The sequence below is a fragment of the Rhinolophus sinicus genome, chromosome 3, assembly GCF_057876585.1.
Source record: "Rhinolophus sinicus isolate RSI-liver-muscle chromosome 3, RSI-T2T, whole genome shotgun sequence".
In the NCBI taxonomy this organism is placed as follows: Eukaryota; Metazoa; Chordata; class Mammalia; order Chiroptera; family Rhinolophidae; genus Rhinolophus; species Rhinolophus sinicus.
Window position 1 is genome coordinate 16,617,622 of NC_142503.1, and position 12,421 is coordinate 16,630,042.

Here is a 12,421-nt window from a genome sequence, read left to right on the forward strand (position 1 = left end):
ATTGTACACCTGAAACCTATGTAACTCTACTAACCATTCTAATCCTAATTAAAAAAAAGAAAAAAAAAAAAGAAAGAAAAAAAGATAAAGGCCTAGCCGTCAACTTTGGCCAAAACAAAAAGCTTTTGCGCGAGCGTCTAGCTCTGTCCAAGTGCGCTTCGCTCCAGGCTGCTCCCGAGGGAGGGTTCCAGTAAAGGTATTGCATGTGCTCTCAACCACACCATCAGATTTCAGATCACAAATGATGACTTGTGTCTGAAGTCACCTTCCTCATCTGTCCTGATACAGTTGACTCCATCTGGCTTTCCTGGATTCTTGTAACTTTCCTCATTCTGTTTACTGTTGATGAGGTAACCACGTCTGCATGCATGGCAGAGGCCCACTGACATCAGGGCCATACAGCAAGGACAGCCAGAACCTTGAGGATACTTCCTCCGATGGTCAGGTCAGACTCCCACCTCCTGCTCCTCCCACCTGGTTGAACCTGGGCACTGGCAGCTATGCAGTAAGACTACCCCGAGTCCCCTTGTGAACAACGCTGAAGACCAGAGTACCTGCTTCAGAGTTTAAGAGAAAAGGGGGATTTGGAAATCTGGGATTGGTTCTGGAGTCTGTGGGCAGCAGCCCCTCTGATACCAGATATAAGGAAGCAGGGAGCCCTCCCTCCCCTGGCAGTGCAGCGTTGTCAGCTTACATGCAGGCACAGCCCTGGGTGCTCCACACACAGGAGGTGCTGACTGCACTGGCACAGTTAACTCAATGCCAATCTCGTCAATTGCTTTGCAATCATTCTGAGCGATCACCTCCCAGGGATAAAGGGTCTGTCCGGGTCACATTCCAGAACTTTAGAGAGGTTCTCCCCAACTGTTCTGTACGACGTGCCTAATTTCCCTGTATTTTGTTGTCAACAAACACTTGTGTGGTTTGGACATCTTGAATTTTCTTCCCTTCAATCCTGGGGTCACTTGTCTGTGAATCCATAAGATACAAGGCGGTTCTACACTTTCAAATTCCTGTACCACTGGGCTTTGGCTGCTGTATTAGAGATTCACAGCCCCTGTCAAGCAGTCCTTGAAAACCAGCAGCAGGAAGAAGTTGGGCACCCAGGTGCCGGGCCGGGTCTCTGCCACCGCCTCTGCATCATGTCAAGGGTTCATGTGCAGTTTATTACCAATTGGTAAATAATAAAGTAGGTCAAATTGAAGCCATTCACTGAGACACAGAGAACTAAGACAAAATGAAACAAAACAAAGAAGAAGAGAGAGAGACAGAGAGACAGAGAGAGAGAAAACAAAACATACCGACATGCCAAAACAAAAAACAAACACACACACACACACACACACACACACACACACACACAGACACACACAAAACTGGAGAGTGACATCATCAAGATGATGACATAGGTCATTCCTGACTTTAGGTCCCCTCACAAGACACTAACTAACAACTACCATAGACAAGGCATAACTGTGAAAATCCCAGAACATGAGGGTGAGACTGAAGTATCCTACTGGACCATAGACACCAAGAAAGGACCACATTACAAGGCTGAAAAGAACGACTATACTTGACTGCATTGCCGTTTCCTTCAGGCCAGCAAGCCCCACATCAAGAGGGCCCCTCTGTGCCTACCCTTTGTCCGATGAGAAAAAGAAAGCCCAAAGGGGATATTCAGTTTCCTTGGCATTGTGAGATTCTTCCTGGTGACCCATTCAGGTCTTGCCTCACAGAGAACATAGGTGGAATCTGCAGGGCTTATACATCGGGGACCAAATTCAGATAGAAAAGGGAGACAGGGCTTAGAGCAACCAGAGCTCAGATTTTGGCAGACCACATTCCTCTTTGTAATGGCCCATGAGTAGAAGTCCCAGCCAGCAGTTCTGTCCATTTGCAGAGATGAGCTGGTGGACTTGTCTGGCCAGGGAAGCTGGTGGGCATATCCACCTGATTCAGATCCCCAGCCAACAAGCCAAGCCAGCACTGGAGTATGTTGTACTAAGGTAGGGAACAAATTCAAAGCCCTGTCTACTGCAGAATATAGTCCTCAGCCCCACTCAATGTGGAAGCCTAACCAACGTGCTAAGGAAGTTGTGTAGCCCATCCTACAGCAGCACCACTTACAGAAGCATTAGAGTGCAGAGCCCAGCCATCAGATCTGCAGAACCCAACTGGTGGCACTGTCTGGGTGTGGGAGTTCATTAGGTAATGCTGCCTCATTTGGATCCCCAGCCAATGAGCCATAACCACCATGGGTCCCATTCTATGGCTCTTCCTGGGCTGGTAAGTGTTCTTTTTTTATTACAATTTATTGGAGTGAGAATTTGCAATTGCTACAAAAAGAATCAAATGTCTCCTAGGAATAAATTTAACAAACAATGTGAAAAACCTATACATTGAAAACTATGACATTTTAAAAAGAATTTGAAGAAGACACAAAGAAATGGACAGACATTCCATGTTCATGGATAATGAAAATGGCCATATTACTCAAAGCAATATACAGATTTAATGAAATGCCCATCAGAATATCAATGGCATTTTTGAAAGAAATAGAACAAAAAAATCATCATATTTGTATGGAACCACAAAAGGCCCCAAATAGCCAGAGCCATCCTAAGTACAAAGAATAATGCTAGAGGCATTGCACTCCTTGATTTCAGCTTATATTACAGAGCAACAATAATCAAAACAGCATGGTACTTGCAGAAAAGCAGACACACAGACCAATGGAATAGAATTGAAAACCCAGAAATAAACTCAGATAAATACGAACAGATAATTTTTGACAAAGGAGCCAAAAATATGCAATCGCAAAAAGGCAATCTCTTCAATAAGTGGCTCTTGGAAAATTGGAAAGCTGGTAAGCACATTTTAATCTCTGCTTTTGACTGAATGCAGCCTCTAGCTCCACCTGAACACAAAGCTTAAACAGAGTACCTGGGAAGCTGAGTAGCATGTAATGGTACCCAAGCAAAGAGCCCAGCCAGAGGCTCTGCCAAGCTACAGAGGTGAACCAGTGGCCTTTCCTGGTCAGGGAGCTCAGTGCGTAGCTCTGAATCATTTGGGTGCCTAGCTATTTGGACAAACAAAATTTGAGGGAATTTGTTGCCAGTAGACCTGTCTTGCACGTTATGATAAAAGAAGTTCTTTAGAAATAAGGAATATAATATAGGTCAGAAACTCTAATCTACATAAAGAAAGGTAGAACATCAAAGAAGGAGTAAGTGAAGGTAAAAAAACCCCCAAAAAACTATTATATTTCTTAGTTTTAATTGATCTAACAGAAGTTACATGTGGGGGAGGTTACTGTCAATATATTAAACAAAAAAACACACACATAAAAGTATGAGTGCATGACTATGTGTTTTTGAAGGAAATACTTTGAATGTTTAAAATTATTTGGAACATAATGAAATAGATCTAATGAGAAATAAAGTTTTTTTTCTTTTTTTTGTTCTTTTTTCTGCCATAACTATTGGCTTTTATTTGTTTGCTTTATTTTGCTTGTATTTTTAGAAGAAACATAATACCACAAATTTTAGAGAAATTAATAATTGTCAAAAACTTTGCATTTAGTAACCCAAACTTACCTCTGATATCTCTTTCATTCTAGCTTTTTGACTTTTGTAAGTTATTTACTTTCTCAGTGTCTGCATTTTATTATTTATAAAATAGAAGTAATATTACATTTATTAACAACAATAATAATAGTTCCACACAATCAGAATTGTTGTAAAAATTATGTAAAACTATGCATGTAATATAAATATATTTATAAATATATTTATATTTTTATTTAATTGAAGAACTAAATTGAAGAACTAAATTTAATTGAAGAACTTTTTATTCAATTGAATTCCTGGATTCTCAAACAGAACTAATAATAAATTTATTAACAACAATAATAATAGTTCCACAAAAACCAGGTTTGTTGTAAAAATTGTGTAAAACTGCGTGTATTTGGAACAGCCATGAAACATATTTATTTAATTGAATTCCTGGATTCCGTTAACTTTTAAGAATTGATTTGGAAAGGAAAGGAGAAAGAAGGCAGGAAAATTGGAGTCAATGGTCTATTCAATAAAAAGTAAAATAAAATAAAATGATAAATAGAGGAAAAAGAGCAGGAGATAGATGTAAGAGATCGAAAGAAACATACACAAAGTAAAGAAGACAGAAAAGGTCTATAAGAAGTTTTTGCAGGTGCACTGATTCTCATACTGCAAATCTTTATTTCTCTATATTACTTTAAAAATACTTGTCCCATACATAATTCGTCCTTGTGCCCCCATTTCTGTCCAAGCTCCTTTTCCCTTACCACCACTGCTTTCCCTGAGATTCCTCCTGCCGCCGCTCTGTGCAAGGAGTATTGATTGAGTGATAAAGCAAATCCAGTTACATGGCTATAGTGATCTCATTTCACAAAAGAGTCTGGAGAAATAAATGTATCCTTAGAGTAAACTTCAGCTCACTTAATAGTTTTGAAGTTCTGAAATGCCAACCAAAAGGACATTTCCAGAGGAAAGGAATAGCTAAAGAGAGCATGAGTCACAATAATGTCAGAAGCCAGAAAAAGCAAAATATTCAGCCAGGATGAGTAAATGGATGAAGAAAAAGAGCGACCCGTGTTGTTTAAAATTTTTCTGTTAGAACCTCGGCATGCGATAGAATTCAGGATAATTATAAAAGTGAAAATCTGCCGATTTGTTTTCTATGTCTTCTCGTCCATCATTCTCATCTTCTCCTCTGTTCCAAGTCTTTCAGACAATTTATTTCTAAGATATTTTTAGCACTATTTGTAATTCCTTAAGCATGTGGATTTAATAAAAAAAGAAAAATGATCGTAGCATCCAGAGTGCCTTCATATAAGGGGATTGCAAAATATTTGAAAGAAGACTACAGACTCAATTCTTGGGGGACTATCAACAAAGAAAGGATGTTGGCAGCTATGAAATAATCCAACTTGGTGATTTAGGAGCAAGTGTTGAGTCAAATATTGTAGAAGATTCTTAATGCGGATAGAAAGAGAAAAAAAAAAATAGTCCAAATCAGCATAAAATAACTCACAGGGCAAATCAGATCATGAGAGCAATGACAGGAATTATTGCCTGAGTGATGGAAATGAGAAGACAGTGATCAACAATTGATTAGGATGTAACAGCAAATAAACAAAACCAAAGCAAACCACAAAGACAGCAATACAGTGATGGGCGTAAAGGTGTGCCTATGTCTATATGCTCAGGTTACAACCACATCTCCAGCGCCCTGAGTGGTAAAATCAGGACTTCAGTGGAAATAGTGGCATTAATCTTGTCTTTATCCTAAATAACTGACAAGGATGCAAACGACTTCTATTACAATGGCATTCATTTTATTCTTTCAATTCCCTTCCCTTCTTCACTTTGGTATCTCTTTGCAGGAACCAGACAGATCCTATTTCTATACCTCAGGCCTGTGTCTACATAACTCAAAAAAAAAAAAAAAACACCCAAAAAACAAAAGGTTCGATTCAAGGCATGTTTCTTTGATTAGACTATCGTGGAGTGATACTGTGTTCTCATTGTACGCTCTCAGGTGATGCATGCTTTTGAGTTATCCTGATGATATCTACATCGGTCACATTGTGTCAATTAGTTTTCTCTACGAGACAGACAATCCATCAATTTATTATTCATTTATCTTTTGTGGGGAGGTGATCTGAAAAAAATATATATATCTCTATATTATAGTATACAATTTACATTTATAAATATGTTTGTTCATATATACATATGTTTACATACAGATGTATTTTTATATATTGAACACCATGATTTCATTGCCATACATCTGATTTCAATCCAACATCACTATTTATGCTTGTTTATTCCCATTCCATATTATAACCTGATCTCTGATATTGAGAAATCTGACTCCTGTGTGCGTGTGTGTGTGTGTGTGTGTGTGTGTGTGTGTGTTTCCCAACTTTGCTTATTTGATCAATGCCCTTTTTGTAACCAACCTCTTTTCTCTGCCACATTCTCCTGTGCACAGATTCCTCCTTGGAGGGTTTGTACTCTTACATAATGTGCCCAAATGACTTTTTCTGATTCTTAATTATGTAAGAAATAGAGGGGAAAACACAACAACAAAAAAACGAACACTCAAAATCTTGTATCATGACAAGGCTTCAAAGTTGACTCCATTATTATCTTTCTCACTAAAGTGAAATAATTCATATTATAGGACAGAGGTAGAGCAAATGTTTTCTGGATCAATAATAGATTTGAGAGTTTTACTTTAACTCAGATATGTTTGTCTGGGAGTGTGGAAATATCCTATCATCTAGTTGTCAGTCCTTGGCGTGTTATGACACTCGTCTTGTCATCTTTAAACTGTGATGCTCATTCGTTCACTCATGCATTCCACAGATGCTCACTGAGAATGTACTCGACACTGGAAATACAAGGAGAGTTAAGTTAGTCATCATCCCTTCTCTCTTGCACCTTATCTTACAGTGGTGAAAAAAGTGGGGAGGGAAACAAGCAAATGGTAACATTTCCTGCTATGCATTAGGCAGGAAGCAGTCTTCAGAGAAAGAGAGTATCTACAAAGACGACATTTGGATGTAGTCATATAGGGACAACAAATGTTCTTTATGTATTCCAGGACAGACTGTAAAAATATAGCTCCAGAAAAAACTCTGTGCCCCAAATCTGGATTTTGTAAACCTTTAAAGTAATTTGATGGTTTTCTTTTTAAGGTGCAAAAATTTGGAAAGAAAACTGTTTTGATGATCTTTCATGCAAGGCTTCCCTCCGTCTGGCAGCGCTGCTGCCCCTAGTTTCCTGTGAGAACCTGGATAGAGTCAAGTATCTATTCTCATTAATTCTCTGCCAGCTCAATGGCTCCTAGTATGCTCCTAGTAAAATATATCCTTAGCACTTTGTTAAGCGAATTTTAATTATATAAAATGTGTGTGTTGTGAGTTACCTATTTCTCCAAGTCTCCAAGCCAGGCCACTGAAAGAAAAGACTGCGGCATCAACTGCAGGGTCAGTTTATCCCCATCCTCCTTAACCTCTCTGAGGCATAGCCTATTCAAATAAAGTACTCTTAACACCCAAACTCTTAAAGCAAATAACTATACCTTTGTGAAGCAGAATGCTACATTCCCATTGTGGGTTTGTGATGGAAAGAATAGAACTTCCAACTGAGCTTTCTCTTTTCAGTCTAGAGATTATTATAGGGAAAATGTTTCAGTCCATTTAACCATCCTCTGCATGGGAGAAACATTTTCTGTTCTTACTGGAACAAAAAAACCTAACATTAATTCTGTAAAGTTTTACTGAGACATGATCAGAAGCAGGGCAGAAATAGAAGAACAAGTAAGTATGCCTTGTTTTTATTTCATTTAACATGCCCACTTGTAAGTGCCTTCTTTCCCACTACCTCCTGTGCTTTGCGGATCAGGGAGTAATTCAACTAGACAGTACATGCTTCAAAAAGCTAGACTGTCGTCTAGTTATTTCTATTATGGCTCATCTTTTTTGTGCATTCAGTAGATAAATTAATTTCGAAATGCACTTCATAGTCCTGTACTTTTTGTTCAGGGGGTATGTGGTAGTTTCATGTAGAGGTTAGCAATATTTATGCAAAGTTCTAGCATCATTTACCAAAGACCCTCTGCTTTTCCAGGATTTTTCTATGATGACTACCATGGTAGTAATATATATTGTCTATTTTTGTCTTGCAATACCCTGTTTCCCTGAAAATAAGACCTAGCTGGACAATCAGCTCTAATGCATCGTTTACAGCAAAAATTAATATAAGACCTGATACTATATTATATTATATTATATTATATTATATTACATTATATTGCATCATATTATTAAGACCTGGTTTTACATTATAGTAAAATAAGACCGGGTCTTACCTTAATTTTTGCTCCAAAAGACGCATTAGAGCTGATTGTCTGACTAGATCTTATTTTGGGGGAAACATGGTATGCTGAAATTGAAGAAGTTTGAATATAGTATTCAGTCAATAAAACCCCACTAGTGCAGCAGGGGTACTTGTCTTCACTTGTTGATTCCTATGATAAAATAATTATCTGCAAATTTGTGTCCTGGAAAGCAAAAGCACAATATGCAAATGAAACTGACAATCATCAAAGAAATCCCATATGCCAGGCCTGTGGGATTAACCAAATCAGGAAGGCCACAAGAACTGGTTCAGAGCCCATCTGGCTTCTTGCAGTGCCATACGATTTACCTATTGCCTACACATGCTCACTTTACTTGACACACAGTCCATGCTTTGAGCCTTCTGATTATTGCAGTGATAGAAAAGAAAAGAAAACAGACAAATATTCTAGAAATTCAGCTTGCAATTCGGTGGGATTAGGTAACAGTAGTTACTGATAAATCATTCTGTCATTCTTTAGCCACCAACATTTTTGAAATGCCTCTTTTTTTTGGGTCCATTTCTCTGACATAAAAAGAAATAGACAAAATAATGGAACACAGTAATAAGTTGTTGATTACTATTTCACTAACTAGACACATGCTTATATCAAAATATATATAATATATTTAATAATGCCTAGTGAAACATCATTTTGAATCTTCTGTCATTTCATATAGTTTCTATTTTTACAGTCCCATTCATATAAATGTATATATATATATGAATCTCTCAGGAATATATTATATATTTATGATTGTATACATTATGAATGTGTATATATATATATATATATATATATATATATACATATACATACACACACACACACACATACACACACACATATATATGTTTTTGGTGGTAAATGATTTTAATTACCTTGAAAAGTAATTACCTTTATGTCATTTTTGAGATATTTATTCTCTTAAATTATAATTAATATATGGCTATATTACAGTCAGTCTCCAAAACGTATTTATTTGAAATGTTTTATAATATTCCTCCATATGAACATACCATAATTCATTTTTGATTTTCTCATAGGTAAGCTTTCTAGTTAAAGTGTCTGCCATCGAGCACAGCACACTGTCCATATCAATACTCTAAGCCTAAGCACTCACATGTTCCTTTACTGTTCAAACTTGATATTTGTTCATATGCATATTTACAAAATTTGGTTGCTGTTCTTTGAAATGCCTGCTCAAGTCTTTTAACTATTTTTTTTTGGAATTTGGGTTTCTTATTTGTTTTTATATATTTTCACAGTAATTTATGTCTACTGTGCATACTCCTAACTTTTTGTATTTGATTACTTCACTTAACTAAATGTAATGAGCGTTTTCCTTTCCTTTACATGTATTTTGAGAACATAAATTTTAATTGCTGATATGTGTTTCTTCTGCTGTGTACTTCCTTGCGGTTTGATTGAGATATCTAAAAATAAGAAATGTGATGGCCTATGTTCTTTTCTTAGCTTAGTAGTCCCAATTAAGTGTCATTTTTGTCAGGAATTAGAACTCCCTCTATATAATCAGAAATAAAAAAAGTGAATAAATATATTTTTAAAAAGTTAAAAAACAAAACAAAGATCATGGATGCTTGGTATGACCTTTAAAGAATTAAGTATTTTTCAGGAAATTTCATTTATTTCCAAATTTTGTAAGATCTTACAGTTTGAACCAATCCTAATTTATGATTTTTATATTCAGTATTTCCATTTCTTTCTTATACTTTCCATTTGTCTGCTAAAATTCATCATGTGTTCATGCATGTGCCTTTCTAAAGGCTTTAACATATTAGTTCTGATTGTTTTACTAGGCCAGTACCATGAATTGTATGCCCCACGATTCTGAAGTTGAGCTGAAGTGGTTCTAGATTTTGTCATTGTCTTCCCTGTATCATTGCTTTCACATTCCCCTAGTATCATCATATGATTAATATGGGATTGGTTTGCCAGAGAATCTTTTTCATGTCTGTACTCTATGCTCAGTTTCAGGTCTTCATTATGTGCTTTTATCTCAGAAAAGGTACCTCTCCATGCTTTTCCTTCCCTTCTTGCTATAGACTGCTGTTATTCGTTAACTAGTACTGGCTAAGTAGGTGGGGTGGGGGGAAGCAGGAGAGGTTTCTCTGATGTCCTGGTCCAGTCTCAATGTTCAGCAGGTCCTATGTCACTGATCCAAAAATGTGGAGTTTCTCAGGGCAACCCCTTCTCCCCTGGCTCTCATCACTGAGTCTTCTAATAGTCTTGCCAAAGATGGTTTCTTTCTCCCGCCCAAGGGTAAAGGCCTATTTTATTTTCCTTTTTCCAGCTATAATAAGTCTTTTCCTGTCCCCTTGCGGTTACGCATTTGCTGTCTTAGTCCCACTAGTTTAAGGCTTTTGCTCCTTAGTGGAAAAATCACCTGAGTAAGAGTTTATTCTGTTATTGCAATAGTAGATGTTTCCTGCTAGTGGAACTGCACTACAGAAAGAGTTTTCTCCAGTTTCTCAATATGCCCACCATGTTTCTCATGAGAAGTACCTGGTGGATGTAATTGGAGAAGAGTCTGGGAGGAGGTATGAACTCTCTGTATCTGTAACTATCAGAGATTTCACAGTAGTCAACAATTGTACAGCCATCCAGTTCAATACTTTGTTTTAGTCATTATTATATCATCAAGGCTTAAAACAGTGCCTGAAAAGAGGAGGCAAGTGATAAATATTTATTGAAAATGTTTGCATTTAACTCATATTTTACTGACATTAATCTATTTATGGTTACATTAAAAGTTTCAATACTTTTCCTAAGTAGAAGCATTCTAGTTTTTGTTTTAGCGGTACTGCATATGATGTGTGCATAAGTGTTTGTGTGTGTTTATCTAAAGGAATGAAAACTATATATAGTTGACTTTATTTCTGTAGAATAATTTCCCTAATGTGATATTACTTGCACATATAAAAAGCACACTTAATTTTAAAAAGTTTTATATTGCCAGATATTGCTCCAAAAGATTATAGCAATTTACTCTCCCACCAACCATATATGAGTATTAGTTTCCATATAACACCCTCCTTTAATAGGTGCTGAGTATAATTACATTTTTTAACTTTGTAATCTATGCACTGACAATAATATTCCACTATCTTTTTGATAAGTTTTTCCGTAAATAGTATAATAATTAAGTAAACACTCTTTTCCTATATCAATTGTATATTTGCACCATCTTTGTGGATTTAGTCTCTGTAATTTTGACCCATTTTTAATTACATAGTTTACAATTTCTGTCATATACTTGAAGTCTGTTTTTTAAATATTGGTAGTCCTAGTATTCTCTAGTAGGTGTTTTCCATATTTACTTTTTCTAATTTTTGGCAAAATGTTTGTATTATAAATTACTACAATATTCATGCATAATGAGAGAGGAAATATAGATATGTAAGTAGACCCATTATTAATATTTGGACAATCATTTACTTAAAAAATATATTAATTGAATTTAACACAGTTGTAATATGCCTGGATTATCCTCATTACACTCACTAAGTCCATCTAGGACTTTTCATATCAAATTTTAGATCTGTTGTCAGTGGCCTTTTCAGGCAGAGATCAAAGGAAGAATATGCAATATAGATCCCAAACACAGAGAAAAAGATCTGAAGCAGGGAATCAAAGAGGTGTTTCCCTTGAGATTTCATTTTCTCACTTCTTTTGACTGTGGTGAAGAATCAAAATGTTAAATTCTAGGAAAAAAATGTACTAAAAATCACTCTGGAATAATTTCAGTGCTCAGTCAGATTCTAATCTACCATTAAATTTAATGTTTAGTATTGTCATGCTTTTTCTGTCATTTTCCTCTTGTGCACATTTTTGCTTATAAAAGCATCTATGTTTATGTGTGAATGTTTAAGAAGTTATTTGAAATATTAAAGTGCAATATCTTACACAAATTATTTTATGTAATTCTCACCATTCTCAGGTGTAATATTTTTTTCACATTTTACAACTGAGTAAAACCCATTACAGACACCTAATTGACCCTCAAAAGATTACACAAGGAGTAGAATAAAAAATCTGGGACTGAAAGTTTATTCTTGCATCTTTGAGTAAATCTTTTAATGAATCTTTACTCATATTCTTATATTGATGTGACTACTGTCTATATATCAATAACAGAGATTATGTTTTCTTCTTCCAGAGATATAATTGCAGCTGATTTGCTATCTACGCTTCTACAGTTATTCTGGTGTGCAGATGGCCAGGATTAAGGAACAGGGCAATGCTATATTTTAGTATAAACACAGGATCTTAATCTTTTTTATTATTTTAGAAATGTAAAAGAAAACATTATATTTATATGTTTTACACGGCCAGTTTTCAATTCTACATTACATAATTTCCCCTTACTATCATTTCAAAATGTGTCCTTTTTTTAAGCATTACTTTATATTTTGACAACGGTAAACATCTTGTTGATTATGCAACT

The 12,421-nt window shown here is 36.0% G+C and overlaps 1 pseudogene; it reads right to left on the minus strand.

The window, feature by feature from the left end:
• Window positions 1-230: 230 nt before the first annotated feature.
• On the minus strand, window positions 231-1,583 carry LOC109456631 (junctional adhesion molecule C pseudogene; annotated as a pseudogene).
• Window positions 1,584-12,421: the final 10,838 nt, after the last annotated feature.